General features: G+C 44.8%; 1 protein-coding gene across 1 annotated transcript in view; it reads left to right on the top strand.

The window, feature by feature from the left end:
• The window catches only part of lrrtm4l1 (leucine rich repeat transmembrane neuronal 4 like 1), a 102,552-nt gene that overhangs the window by 42,636 nt on the left and 43,918 nt on the right, over positions 1 to 15,998 (top strand). The window lies entirely within an intron of this gene.

Below are 15,998 nucleotides of genomic sequence, written 5' to 3'. Positions count from 1 at the left end.
AGTCGAAGAAATAAATTCATACAAGTTTAGAACAACTTTAGGATGAGTAAATTCACCCAAAAATGGATGAACTATCCCTTCAACATTCTTCAACATTTTCATCAAAAATGGGATCCAATAATATCACTACACTAGTAGTATACTTGTAAGAGCACTATTTCAATACTACTCGGGACTAAATTGGCCCACTTCTTTAGTTTATGAAAGTATAATTTTTTTAAGTATACTTTAAGCATAACCGTTTTAAACTTTGAATACTTTTAAATACATATCTCAATTCAAATTGTGTACAAGTATAGGTTAAACGTACTTTCTGTCAGTGTAAGTAAAATACCTAAGTGTAAGTTTAAGTATATTTCCCTTTCAAGGGAACTCGAGCTGCGTCAAACGCTGTGGGAATGCCCCCTACGTTGTGCGTCATGAAGCACGAATGGAATCAGCCCAATGGAGAGATGGAACGTCATAGGCGGGTGACGTCATCGACCAGGAAACTATAAAGCACCCCATAAACACAAGAGCAACAGCTTTCTGTGGCTTCAGTCGCGCTATATGTGAATCTGTCTCTGTGTGAATATTGTCTGTCTTTACATACTCTGCACCACACAAACAATTTATATATATATATATATATATATATATATATATATATTAAGAGAGATATGGCGAACGAACAGCAGTTTAGGAAGTGTGTCCCTCCCTGCTCGCGTTATTTTACGAGTGGGGATACACACGTTCTTTGTGTTGTTTGTTTGGGAGTGCAGCATGCCCAGTCAGCTCTCGAGGGAGCTGATTGTGAGCATTGCGAGCGTCTGCCATTAAGGACGCTCCGCTCCCGCCGGGCGCTCTTCGAGGAGAGCGGTTCGGTGCGCGCTCACCGCGGTTCGGGTCCCGCTCTTGCCGAGGCAGAGCGACGACGCGTATCGTGGGGATCGCAGATGGATCTCTCAGCGGGGTTAGAGACGGGCTCTGCCTTATCTCTCCCTTCACCTGTGAGATCCAGTGCCTCAGTCCCGTGTTCGGAAGCACGCGCTGCTGTTTCCTCCACTCGGGCTGAGGCACCAGTTATAAATGAGGGAGATGTGGAGGATTCGCCACCTTACACTCCTGAAAGTGATGAGCTAGTGGAGGTATTAACAAGAGCTGTAGAAAAACTCAGCATTGTATGGCCAGTGACTAGACAGGAGTCTGTTTCTAAATCAAAATTAGATGAGAGATTTTTGCCGTCACGAGTGCAACCTCCACGCCGGTGCTTGCCGTTTTTTCCCGATCTCCACACTGAGGTGTCGAAATCGTGGAAAAAAACGATGTCATATAGAGTGTTTAGTCCCCAGACTTCAACATATTCTAATATTGTGGGGGCAAAATCATATGGTTATTCGGCTATGCCTCGCGTGGAAGAGACGCTTGCGAGTTTTCTCTCCCTCGAGGCTGCGTCATCTGTTAAGGCACCGGCATTACCCACCAAGCCTCTTAGAAATATTTCGTTTTTTGTTGGTAAAGCGTATTCGGCGGCGGGTCAGGCTGCGTCATGTCTGCATACTATGTCTATTATGCAGGCATACCAGGCTGACCTGCTGAGGGACGTGAGTGAGAGTGAGGAGGTCAGTGCTGACGTAGTTCGCGAACTGCTTCAGGCTGCTGATTTATCCCTGCGCGCAACCAGAGAGTCGGCCAAGCTAGTGGGTCGATCTATGGCAGCTCTGGCGGCCGCAGAAAGACATCTGTGGTTAAATCAGACAAATATAAAAGAAAAAGAAAAAGCTTTCCTTTTAGACACTCCTCTTTCCCCCCTGGGTTTATTTGGCGATGCTGTAAATTCTATCATCGATAAATTCCAGGAGAAGGAAAAGCAAACAAAAAATTTAATTAAAAAATTAAAAATTCATGTCCCTGGGGCTGCTGGGCGGGAGCATCCCCGGCCGTCTGCGAGCTCATCATATAGGGCGCTGAAGTAGAGTGTCGGGTCTCATGCTCCCCCTGCTTGACAGTGGGCTCAGCCGCGGCAGTCTCAGCCGAAATCTCCCAGTAATAGAACTGATCTGAGGACAGTTATATTAGCTAAGAAGGCTTCGGCTAAGAAGAAGTCCTGGCGTGACACTGAGGGTGGTCCCCACCGAGGCGGAAAGGTGTTCACCTCTTTCTACGGTGCCCATTCTTCCTCGGTGCCCTCAGGGGCCCGTTCTGCCAACCCCGCCTTCATGCCGGGGCGCAGACGGTCCCAGCGAGCGATTTCCTGAGGGACGCTCGCTCCCTCTGAGAAGGGTTTCAGAGCGGTTAGACCAGTTGTTCCCTGCCGGTGTGCCGTTACAGGGCGCTGCGTTTGCTGCTCAAGTTACACCAGAGGCCAGTCTCGAGAGACTGGTACCCTAAGTAGATTTTCTGGCAGAGTGGAAAAGCCTTCCAAAAATATCTCATTGGGTCCTGCAGACAATAGAAAGGGATTATGCTATCCAATTCAGGTGTCGTCCACCAAGATTCAGAGGGGTTCTGCCTACAGTGGTGGGCCCCGAGCAGGCTCTGGTTATGGAACAAGAGGTGAAAGCACTCCTTCAAAAGGAGGCTATAGAACGGGTTCCTCCTCCCAGTGTGGAGTCAGGCTATTACAGCCGATATTTCATCGTTCCAAAATAGGATGGGGGGGTTGCGTCCAATTTTAGACCTGCGCCTATTGAATCGCTCGGTAGGGAAGCCAAAATTCAAGATGCTCACTATCAAGCAGATCGTGTCACAAATCAGATCCGAGGACTGGTCTGTCACGATAGATCTAAGGGACGCGTACTTCCACATTTCCATCCTTCCACAACACAGGAAGTTCCTGAGGTTCATCTTCGGGGGCGAGGTGTACCAGCACAGGGTTCTTCCGTTTGGCCTAGCTTTATCTCCCCGCACTTTCAAGAAATGCATTGGACGCAGCACTAGTGCCCCTGAGGCTTCAGGGTGTTCGTGTCCTCTTGATTACATCAACGATTGGTTGATTTTAGCTCAGACAGAGCAGATGGCAGTTCGACATTGAGATGTCGTTCTCGTTCATATCAGGAAGTTGGGGTTGAGGCTGAACGCAAAGAAAAGTGTATTATCTCCTCAGAAGACCACTTTTCTGGGTGTCGTTTGGGTTTCGGTTTCGATGCAGGCGCGACTCGCTCCGACCCGCATCGTTTCGATTCTCTCAGCTGTGAAACAAGTAAAGCTAGGCCAGCTACTTACTGTAAAACAGTTTTAGAGACTGTCGGGTCTGATGGCATCAGCGTCTGTTGTACATGAGATCGCTACAGTGGTGGCTCAGGACCAAGGGATTCTCCCAGAGGGGAAATCTTCTCCGCACGGTCAAAGTCACGCGGCGCTGCCTTCGTGCTCTGGTCATGTGGAAAGAAACTTGGTTCCTATTCAAAGGGCCTGTGTTGGGGGCTCTTTGTCGTCGCGTAACGCTAACGACGGATGTTTCCCTCACAGGGTGGGGGGCGGTCACGAGTGGTCGTCCAGCCCAAGGGCTGTCGCAGGACCATCATCTATCACAGCTTATAAATTGTCTAGAGATGTTGGCGGTGTTCCAGGCTCTGAAACACTTCCTAGCAGACCTGAAAGGTCATCATGTGTTAGTTCTGTCACACACGTCGGTGGTCTCTTATATAAATCATCAGGGGGGCTTGCGGTTTTGCTGGCTTTACAAGTTGGCCCGTCAGATCCTCCTGTGGTCCCAAGGGAGGTTACTATTTCTGAGAACAATGTATCTTCCTGGGTATTTGAATGTGGTACCAGACTCCCTGTCGAGACAGGGGCCGAGGCCGGGGGATTGGAGACTCCATCCCGAGGTGGTGGAGCTCCTTTGGTTGAGTTTCGGTCGCGCCGAGGTGGACCTATTCGCTTCCAAGGAGACCACGCATTGTCATCTGTGGTTTTCCATCAGCCATCCAGCCCCTCTGGGGTTGGACGCTATGGTGCAGCCGTGGCCGAGGTCACGTCTGTTCGCCTTTCCCCCGATTGCTCTGCTACCTGGAGTTCTGGAGAGGGTTCGCCGGGACGGGGTCAGCCTACTATTAGTAGCCCCGTTCTGGCCGGCCCGAGTATGGTTTGCGGACCTGATTTCTCTCCTGGACGGCTCTCCCTTGGAGCTCCCGGTCAGGAGGGATCTACTCCCTCAGGCGGGCAGCATGATATTTCACCCCCGCCCAGTATTGTGGGCTTGGCCTCTGAGGGGGCCCAGCTCATGAACTCTGGTCTCTCAACCGAGGTTGTTGAGACCATTCTTCACTCCAGAGCTCCATCCACGAGGAAGCTTTATGCCTTGAAGTGGAAACTCTTCACTTCTTGATGTGGAGAGCACCTGCAGGACCCAGTTAACTGCCCAGTGGGTGCAGTGCTGGAATTCCTGCAGGAGCGCTTCTCCACAGGGCTATCCCCCTCCACACTAAAGGTGTATGTGGCGGCACTGGCTGTTTACCACGTCCCTTTCAGTGGAGTTTCTCTTGGGAGACACCCGCTTATAACTCGTTTCCTTCGTGGCACACTGAGGCTGAGGCCAGCAGTTCGTACGAGGGTGCCGGCCTGGGATCTGACCATCGTATTAGAAGGTCTTGAGAAGTTTCTCACGTTTAAGACAATCTTTCTTCTTGCTATCTCCTCACTAAAGAGAATCGGAGATTTGCAGGCTCTGTCGGTTTCACCCTCGTGGCTGGAATTTTCGCCTGGCATGGTTAAGGCTTTTTTGCATCCTAGACCAGGTTACGTTCCCAAGGTCCCTACTAATGTTGTTAGACCTACAGTTCTGCAGGCCTTTTGTCCTCCTCCCTTTCTGTCGTCTGACCAGGAGAAACTTAATTTACTCTGCCCTGTTAGGGCGTTAGACGCCTATGTCCACAGAACTGCCCTGTGGAGGAAGTCAGAACAAATATTTTTGTGCTTTGGGCCACCCAAGAAGGGGTTCCCGCGTCTAAACAGAGAATGAGCAAGTGGGTGGTCGAGGCTATCTCACTTGCCTATGAGTCGGCTGGTCAGCCTTCACCTTTGGCTGTACGAGCACACTCTACCAGGAGTATGGCGGCTTCTAAAGCCTTACTGTCAGGAGTTTCCCTCAGCGACGTTTGTGATGCGGCTGAATGGTCTTCACCGCATACTTTCATTAAGTTCTACAACCTAAACTTAAGTTTTACCCCTGGGGCACAGGTGCTCTTGTCCTCTGTGCGCTAGTTCTCACATGGCGGTCACTTGGTCCTCTGGCGACGTGGGTATAAGCGTTCCCACAGCGTTTGACGCAGCTCGAGTTCCCTTGAAAGGGAACGTCTCGGTTACGTATGTAACCCTAGTTCCCTGATAGGGAACGAGACGCTGCGTCATTCCACCATACTCCCGGCATTCCCACTAGCGCTTCCTTCAGGCCTATCAGAAGCTGTTGCGCTTGTGTTTATGGGGTGCTTTATAGTTTCCTGGTCGATGACGTCACCCGCCTATGACGTTCCATCTCTCCATTGGGCTGATTCCATACGTGCTTCATGACGCACAACGCAGGGGGCGTTCCCACAGCGTTTGACGCAGCGTCTCGTTCCCTATCAGGGAACTAGGGTTACATACGTAACCGAGACGTTCTGAGAGGTACGTAAAAAGTAGAATGAAAGTATACTTTCTTATTTTTTGTTTAAAAGTACACTAATAGCACACTTGAATAAACTTTAAAAAGGGCAAGCGTGAAAAAAAAAAACATTTAAAAGTGATGTGTTTTGTGTGAAAGGGTCTTTACTTTTAGCCTAAAGAGATATCTTCTTAAGTCTTTGTCATCTTCTAGAGTTCAATGTGTTCAAGTTAAAAACATCTAATTTTGATTCATTAAAGGGTAACTCAACCCCTGGTCAGAGCCTGACTCCACCCACTGGCAATATTTGAAAAATGCTGGAAAAGTGGGCAGAGCCCAGCGGAGGGGGGGCGTGCACCTGAGACCCGCGTCTCTCTGTAGATAAGGGCGTGGTGAGCTGGTGCCTGCTTATGTCACGCAGTACCACAACATCCAATAGGAAAATTCAACTGCAACTTGAACTTCGTTCAACCTGAAGAAGGCAGCATTCAGATGTTTTTACACCATGTATTGTAGAATTAAAACACTTTATACCCAAATGTCACCCAAATTTACTAAAACTTTTAAGGAATGAGCCTATGTAGAGTATCTCTTTAATCCTACGATTAAAGTTCCTTTGAAACATTTTAAAAGAAAGATTAGAGCGAAGTGTGTGGTGAAAAACATAGTTTAAATATAATGGTATCACTTACCGTACCTTTCAGTTGTCTCAGTAGAAACATTTTCAATGTTTCTTTTTGTTTTTGTTACTACACCGGTTTCTACTGATGTTTAATAATACAAGAACAGGCGCCCATTCTGCTTATGCAAGCACAGTGTTGCTGTGCCAGGTTCAGAACTTTTCATTTCAGCCCATACACAGTGGAGGCCGTCCCTGTGGATGCCGGTAAGACGCACTGATAATGAGCAGGAAGCAGGTATCACAGTGTGCTGTAGCTTTTGGTCTGTAATGGAATCTGCAGCGGTGAGGAGAAAGAATGAAAGCCCAGCTCTTTGGACTTGAATGAGCTTATTCATCTTCTCCTTTCCCACAGAATGCATTAGTACAATTCAGATATGTTGGGTCTAAACTAGAAATACATGAAAATAAAATCGCAGTGCGGCTGGGGTGCATACTTCCAATATCTATGGAATATGTAATGTAATGCACAATCTGCCGTTCATTAGGACCTAGTTAGAGGGACTGATTATGGCCATTTTGAGAATATACCCATGTCCACTTTTCCACGTAACAGTATTGTTTATTCAAATGTTTTTGTAAATTATTATAAAATATAAAGTGTTATTGTACCTCCCGTTCGCTGTCAACATTTTTTATTTATTTATACATAGCCTATATATTGTCATTATATCAGCAGAATACCTCGACTGACCAACTGACCAGCATTTCAGAGTGTGTTAAACTACGTGGAGAATTCTTAATAAATGTTGTCAAAAGTGTTTTATGTAGGCACCATTTGCTAAAAGTTCTCAGTGCTTTAACTGCATTTACTAGAGTTGTAGGCGTTATCTATTGTCTGCTTGAATTCAGTCCTTGGCAGGCTGTCAACCCAATAACATGCAAGGACAGAGGCATATTTTTCTCGCTCAAACTCGAGGAGTACTTAATAGATTCTGCCAGACTTTAACACGAACAAAAGATGGAGCTAAGTCAGTATAAATGAGCATGAGCACCTTACAAAAACGTGGCCCTGACGTGATAAATGAGCATTTCTGATAAACAGAAAGTTCGGAATGTCTTTAACCATTGAAGACCCACTGTAGCAAAATTGCAACTCTTGTTTATAGTTTTCTTAATCGATTTGGCTCAATTCTCAAATTAGATTTTTTCCCCAAAAACAATAAGTTCAGATCTCTGAACAGTTAGTTCCCTTTCAGTCAGTCACTACGAGTTATGTCAGAGACTGATGAAATGGGGGTTTCGCTAGAGAGCCCTATCATCTTTGAATTATTAGAAAATGATCCAAAGATATGAAAATGTGGGTTCACGGTCCTACGGCTCGTCTGTGCAGTGATTGCACGTGGCTCATGTTCTCCCATGGGCGCTTCATCACTGCTAAGAGAGCTTTCTCTTCTAAAAGAGCTGCACGGGCACATTTTTTTAAAGATGTCTTGCCCGTGTTTTTTTGGATGTGGGCGCATGATCCATCCACCTGATGGTCATGAGCGCTGTCTAGCGTGTTTGGGCTTTAATGACGCTCAGACAGCACTCTGTTCGACGAGTCATGTTCTCATTGCGGGAACATGGGACTCCATGACCTCCGTGGGGGAAGAGTCCCCTCTGCCACACCCCAATCTGTCTCTTCCTCGATAGGGGATACTTTGGCTGGTGGCCAGGGTGATCTGAGGGTTAACGGTGTGGAATAATCTGACGAGTCTTCCTCTGTCCACGCCCCCATGCACAACGCAAGCCGTGGAGCTTCCAGGTGAACCTGGTTCCTCTAGGAGACCCAGTGTTTCATTCGGGGCTCCAGCGGATGACGCCATGTTGCTCACAGCATCACAGGCTTGATTCCTCTGGAGATGAGGATTCGCCTGCGTTGCCTCCCTCGGGAGTGCCAGCATTCGCCGAGTCTGATGGCCATGCTTGCCCGGGCAGCTGAGAGCATCTGGTTGAAGTGGCGCCCCCTCCCCTGAACGCTCAAGGCTGGACGATTGGTTCCTGGGTTCCCGGAAGTGCATCAGGAGGTGAAGGCCTACAAACCTACAAACTTCTGTTGAAAAGATCATTAGTTATTAATGGTAGGACAGCATGACCTGGACATCGGGTTCCTTAGAGGGGCAAGGAGGTTAAATCCTCCTCGCCCCCCACATATGCCCTCTTGGGACCTCGCAGTTGTTCTAACTGCACTGCAGAGAGCCCCCTTCGAGACATTGCACTCAGTCAAGCCAAAGTACCTCTCCATGAAGACAGCGATCCTGGTTACTTTGGCCTCCATCAAGAGGGTAGGGGACCTGCAGGCATTTTCGGTTGATGAAGCGTGCCTGGAATTTGGGCCGGCTAACTCTCACGTCATCTTGAGACCCCGGTCTGGATATGTGCCGAAGGTTCCCACCACTTCCTTCATGCAATCAAGCCTTGGCACTGCTCTATCCAGTACGCGCCCTTCGTGCTTAGGTAGACAGAATTTGGTGTTTCAGAACCTCAGACCAGCTCTGAATTTGTTATTATGGTGGGAAGCTGAAAGGAAAGGCTCCAAGCAGAGGTTGTCTCACTGGATTGTGGACGTCATTGTCTTGGCTTACCAGGCACAGGTAAGGCACAGCCTGCCATGCCCCCTAGGGGTGAAGGCACACTCCACCACGAGTGTGGCTTGCTCCTGGGCTCTAGTGCATGGCGCCTCGCTAACAGACACCTGTAGAGCTGCAGGCTGGGCGACACCAAACACTTTCGCGAGATTCTACAATCTCCATGTAGAGCCAGTGTCCTCTCGTGTACTCACTTCCAGTAGCCAGTAAATAGGACCTGTTAGGTGTCATTGCTTGCTGCACCATTCCACTCCACGGACTGGATACGTGCTCTATTTTACTCAGATGAATTCTCCATAGACCCTGAGTTCCTTCTGCACTAATGATGCCATCACCAGAGTGCATGCCCGGTTGGTCAGCCCTCGTGATCAGTTAGGAGCCTCCATGTGCATGGTTCCCCGGTTGGGCAACCCCCACATGTGTATTTCCAGGGTAAGTCTACTCCGAGCACATGTCTTTCCCTCGTCAAGACCCTCTTGCCATCTCAAGGTTGAAACATTCCACCCTGCGGGCTCAATATAGATTGTTTCAAAGCAGCTTTACAGTGATAATAGGAAATGAATGTAACAGAGATTGTTTTGGCTTTACAGCATCTTAGAATAAAGTTATTATCCAGATAAAGTAAGTTTATGATTGATTCACTTCCGTTGAAAAGATCATAAGTTGTTAACTTGGGGACCGCTTACACGACTAAAAACTAAAAACTTTGAATGTGTTCTGGCCGTTCATTTGCACGATAAAGGTTTTTGGTGGCTCGAGAATGCAAACTTTGAAGTAGGTTTCAAGGTGCAAGTTTTGAACATTTTTGAAAAGCGTTATCATCTCCATGTAAACTTCAAAAACGTGAATCTGTGAAAACGGTGACGGCGTGCACATGCGTATTACATGTTTGGTCTATAGGTATGTGCGTTTGAATATGTATGTGTGAAAAAGGCAGTGACTGAGGCACGTAGTCTTTCTTTACATAGTGGCATCGCCAAATTACTTGTCTGGCCTGCATAATACAGAATTTGTTTTTCGTTTCCGCAGATCCATGCAAACTTTAATCATTTTGATAACGTTTTATCCATACAGAGGTAAAGGGAAGGGAAGGAGGCCTTCACTGGGGAGAGTCTGGTTGACACTTCAGGGCTGCATTGTCATCGTGTCTAGGCACAGGTCCTCATCAGATCTCCATTGATTAACACCATTAGATCAGATGCACACCATTGACTCTGAAACACTGAGGATATTCCACCTAACAATATTGAGATCCAAGTTAAAAATTCAAATAAGTTTATCTGTCATCAAATGGGGCAGTATTGTATGTAGGCCAAAGAAAAATCAATAAATAGCAGCCTAGCATGGGTGTTTTGAACAAACAATTTAACAAAGTAAGGTTAGCATCATTGACACAACTGTCCTGTCTAAATGCAAACTGCAGAGGATCAAGACTATCTTTAGACTGCTGTAAAATTTCTCCCTTAACTACTTTCTCTAAACAGTTCATAACTATTGAAGTAAAAGTTATCGGCCTTAAATCATCGAGTTCCCTTGCAGCCCTAGTCTTAGTTACGGGAACTATAACATGTTTGTTTAAAAATTTCGGGAACTCTTTGTAGCTTGTAAAGCTTTGTAGCCAGTAGGGGTGTGAACCTACACTGGTCTCACGGTTCGGTTCGATAACGATTATCATGTCATCGATTCAGTTCAATTCGATATCGCGATGCATCGCGGTGCACTGCATCTGCAATTTCAATTTTTACTCCAAAAGTGATGTGTGCGTGTGCGTGTTCACCTGTTCGGGAAGTCGCACTGACAGAAACAGTGAAATTCCAGTTTAAGTTTCAAGGGAGTAAAGCCTGTTTATGCCATTTAGTAAATGAAATTGTGTCAAATCAATTTTGTTGTAAAGAAATGTTAATTTAAAAGCAGCGCTCATTCATCAGTGTATAATGTTACCATAGAGATGCGCGCATCAACCGTCGCTGAGCCCGCTGTTGAAGGTAACGATCATCCATTTATAATCATGCGTAACAACACAGAATAATTGTAATTTGACCATCGGGTTCGGATACTTAAATCAGCTCTATGTGTGCGTGACATGAGCGCGCACAGCGCGTGTCTTCTCCAGGTCGTGCTTACCAGGTTGTTCATTAGAGCCGAATTGTGCCCAGAATAGATGTAGGCTTTTAAAGTATTCGGAGCATTTTTAATTACTCGCACTCGCGTCTCGCCTCCTCTGCCATTGTTTGCTACCGCGACAAAGCACACACGCGACAAATTATGTCAGAAAAGCGTCAGTATGGTCTATTACTGAACCGATACCGGATCGTCCTCGTCTGCATCGCGATGCATCGTAGAAACGATTCATTTCGACACCCCTAGTAGTCAGTAAACTTTTTCGTTGAGCTAAACCCATTCGGTTTAATATCCATATCCCCTCTTCTTTACAGCCTGGCATTTCCTTCATATCTTGCCAGGCCGATCTTAGATTATTACCACTTAATTGTTTCTCAATTGTATCCTTATATTTTGTTGTATCCTTATTCAATTGAACTGGCAATGCCTTTTTCAATTCCCTAACTGCATTCAGATCACCCTGTTTAAATCCTGCCTGTTTTCTGTGCAGAAGGTATTTTGTTTGATTGGAGACTGATGGTTTATTATCTGGAAAATCAATAACCGTTTTGTTAGGAATATTCATATCTGTACAGAAGGACACATAATCACACACCACTTCTGTGAGTTCATCAATATTCACATAAAGTCTTCTTTAAATTGCAATTATTAAAATCCCTGAGAACAAAGTTTGGAGCATCTGGAGAGATTGATCTAAAATGTTACAAAACTTTACTAACATATCCAGTGACAGTTATGCTGTTTGTTTTCGGGTGAATATAAACAACAGTAATTCAAATCTGTGGAAATTCCCTTGGTATAGGTAAAGGGGTCTTAACAACACAGACAACAACCTGTCCCAAAAATCTGTCCCTAGCCTTACCTGTATCCCTCCTCAAGAGCAGAGAAAGTGTTTTGCAATACAATATGAACACAATAAGTGCAGTGTACTTATTTTTTAATGTAAGTACATGGTAGATAAAGACACCTTATATAAAGTTTGACCAGTCCATTTTTTGTTTGTGTGCTAAATTTTTACCTACTGCTAAATTATGTATCTAAAAGCCCAGTGTGAGACACATGAGCATTCAACTAGACAAAACTTTAATTATTGTATAGTGTAGAAAACAGACAATGTCAACTAAAATGTAGAAAACACATGACATCTGTATATAAAAAATATTGCCATGGTGAAAAAATCATCTAAACATTTTAATTTACTGTGCAATGACAACAACACTTTTTTCTCTTTTTTTGGTGGCATTGGCCAATTTACTGACCAAATAACTCGTTTTTGAAGCATGAATTAAATATTTTGTGTGATTTACAACATTTTGCAGACATGCTAGAGTTCTGATGTTCCAGCAAACAGTTGTGACAATTGAACTTACAGTTTAGAGAATATTAAGACTGTCTCGAAAAATGTGCCAAAGTTATGTGGAAAAAAGTGCCAAAGTGAAAAACTGTAAAAGCAATTAAATAATACTGTTGTTATTGTTTGCTATACATAACAGTAACTGGCACGCTTAATTGTCTCCCAGCAACCGTTTTGAAATAATTAGATATTGAACAAGGTCGCTGCTTACTGAGTGAAAGAATTTCTAACACTTCTGGAACACGTTTCTTTATTTGACCTGTAATTTGTATCTTTATTTCTTGAAAATGTATGAAATGCATCAAAATGCAACTGTGGGCCTTAGTTGTCAATATTTTAAACTTAAATGACCATAACAATATGCTTAAAAATGTTAAAAAAAAATGTAAACTGTAACGTCACCCCCCTTTTGAGCACAGATCTGAACTTTGGAATTTAGACCTTGTGTAAGGACTCTTTTTAAAGAAGACACTCAGAATATGTGAAAGCACTTCAAAAGTGTAAACACGTAATGGAAGTTTATGTTTACTGTAAAGCAAATTAACTGAACTGAAATGCTGAAATGAACATTATTTTTTTATACAAAATATGTATTTCCAAAATAATTTGGACTCTAAAATTGCTAGACGTAATCAAAGCCATATGCCTAACCAAGCTGTGTTCCAAATTTGAAGTTGATATCACAAAAATTTAGCCTACGCTGTAAAATATGTTGGGTTGTTTTAACCAATGTTTGGGTCAAATATTGACAAAACCAACCATTGGTTTAAAATTTTATATACAATTTTTGGTAACACTTTATTTTGGGGTCAAATTCTCACTATTAACTAGCTTATTAGAATGCACCTTACTAGGATTTTAGCTGTTTATTAGTGCTTTTAAAGCACATATTAATGCCTTATTCTGCATTACCATATTCTACATCCCTTAATCCTACCCAATACGTAAATGTAACAACTACCTTAAAGATAAGTAAAACACGTCTTTCAAACTTCTGCACACAGCAAAATCCCCAGTGTTAAATTAACACTCCTCAGTGAACATATGTGTCCACCTACAGGGTGTTAAAATTAACACTGAAGCAGTGTTGTAGTTAATGAGATAATTAAGTGATTAATTAAGTGATGATTGAGCATTATTGAAGATACCTGATGTTAATAAGCAGAATCATTAAGCAGATACCTGATTAATAAGCAGAATCATTGAATGAAAGAGAAACAAAAATAACAGAAAAATGAGACACAAGAACTACTGACTTCGAGCCATTACACATTATTGCACTTATTATTACCAGTTTGACTTTAATTCTGTCATACATCTACACACGTTCTTATTTAGATTTAACAGAAGTTTAGATGGTAATTTTTTATGGAATGTTTCGTTTCAGGTCCGCTTCAGTTGGGCTCTTGAGCCTTTACTTTTTTATATATATATATATATATATATATATATATATATAAAAGTAAAGGCTCAAGAGCCCAACTGAAGCGGACCTGAAACGAATATATATATATATATATATATTTATTTATTTTTTCTGGCTGCTCCAACTCTGTGTTTATAAAGCACATTTGTTGTGGCAAGAGAAACTATGACCTGGGCTGTGTTTCCGGTAAACCTAATTTGATCGTACAAACCATTTGTTGCAATTATTCTACGATCAAGTTTAGGCTTAAGATGCTTTTGGGAAAGATTCTGATAATGTGCACAAAGTATTTTCAAAATTGTTCATATTGCCATTGGATTGCCATTGTAGAATCTCAGGCCTACAATCAGCAATACTAAAATCAAGCATATAGTCAAAGATTTAAACTGAATGACATCAGTGAATCAGGTAACCACATGATGATAACGTCATCATTCAAACATATTGTGAGCAGGTCATGCTTTCTCTTGCAGTAACAAATGTGCTTTATAAACACAATGTTAGAACAGTCAGAGAAAACGTTTTAGGTTACGTATGTAACCCTGGTTCCCTGAGAGGGAACGAGACGCTGCGTTGAGACGCCGTGGGGAACGCTCTGCGTGATTGCGTCGTGAAGCACGTGTATAATCAGTCAAATGGAAGAGCCAGACGTCATAGGCGGGTGACGTCATAGACCAGGAAGCTATAAAGCACACCAAGTGCCTGAAGCAAGTCGATCAGGGCATGCAGGAAGTATGGCAGGAGAACGCAGCGTCTCGTTCCCTCTCAGGGAACAGGGGTTACATACGTAACCTGAGACGTTGCCTTTCAAGGGAACTCGAGCTGCGTTGAGACGCGGTGGGAACCCTATACCCACTATGCCATAATGAGAAATGCCCGTTCTGTGTGAAGTCCTTGCACACACTAAGAAGCAAGCAGCCTAGCCCCGGGAGTGGAGAGGTCTAGGTCATAAAATCTGACAAATGTATGTGGTGAGGACCAGCCTGCCGCATTACAAATGTCCTGAAGGGAAACCCCCGAAATTAAAGCCTAGAGGCAGCCATACTCCTTGTAGAATGGGCCTGAACAGCCATAGGTGAAGGCTGTCCGGCCGCTTCATAAGCAAGTGAGAGCAACTACCCACTTGCTCATTATCTGTTTAGATGCAGGGCAACCTATCTTAAGTTAGCCGAAGCAGACAAATAATTTTTCTGATATACGCCACTGAGCAGCTCTGTGGACATACGCATCCAAAGCCCGGACAGGGCATAACAGATTAAGTTTTTCCTGATCTGGGGTATTAAAGGTGGAGGACAGAAGGCCTGGAGCACAAATGACCCGCACATTTAGTAGGGAACTAAGAAATACAACCCGACCTGGGGTGAAGAAATACTACCACCAAACCAGGTGCAAATCCAAGAACGTGCAGGCCTCAGCCTCATGTACCACGTAGAAGACGAAATTAAGGATCTCTCCTCAGAGATAACCCAGCAAAGAAACATTCATTACAGAAATCAAGTACTGTACCAACAGGGCAGAAACAAGATTCAGAAGGCGTTCTCTGCACCAAGCAGAGAACAGTTTCCATATCAATGCATATTTAGTATTCTCGTGGAGGGAGCTCTGGACTGGAGTAGCTCCCAGGAGCAAAGATATCGGGAATGCGTACAGGTGTAGCGTCAACCAAACCTAATACATCACGCCCAGTCCAAGCGGAGCTGGATGCGTGAGGGAGAATCACAAAGGGCAACGCATTGTACAAACGATGCGAAAGGTCGACTTGAGTTGACCGAAGTTCTCCCTAGGAAGCTCCACCACCTCGGGGTGAAGTCTCAATTCCCCGGGCCACAGCCTCTGCCTCAACAGGATATCTGCTCTGATATACGAGACCATCAGTGTGTTGTCCGGACCCTTCGCCGAGCGACCACTCATGATTGCCCCCGACTTGTGAGGGAAGTATCCGTCGAAAGCATTATGCGTCGACAAGAAGCCCCCAACACTGGGCCTGGGCGAGGAACCAAGGTTCTTCCACATGACCGAGGCACGAAGGCATAGCCGCGTGACCTTGATCATGCGAAAACGGAATTCCCCTCTGAGAAAACCCCTTGGTCCTGAGCCACTACTGCAGGGGTCTCATGTACAGAAGGCCAAAAGTAACTACGTTGGACGCAACTGCCATGAGCCCCAACCAAAGACCTTTCACCGAGCGGCCACTCATGACCGCCCCCCATCCTGTGAGGGAAGCATCCTTCGATAGCGTGACCCGTTGACAAGAAGCCCCCAGCACTGGGCCCTGGGCGAGGAAC

This window comes from Siphateles boraxobius, unplaced genomic scaffold (genome assembly GCF_051911475.1).
Source record: "Siphateles boraxobius isolate OS27281-9 unplaced genomic scaffold, OSU_SipBor_1 25, whole genome shotgun sequence".
Classification (NCBI taxonomy): Eukaryota; Metazoa; Chordata; class Actinopteri; order Cypriniformes; family Leuciscidae; genus Siphateles; species Siphateles boraxobius.
The sequence above is the reverse complement of the archived record's forward strand: the minus strand, read 5'-3'. Positions and strand labels throughout refer to the sequence as shown.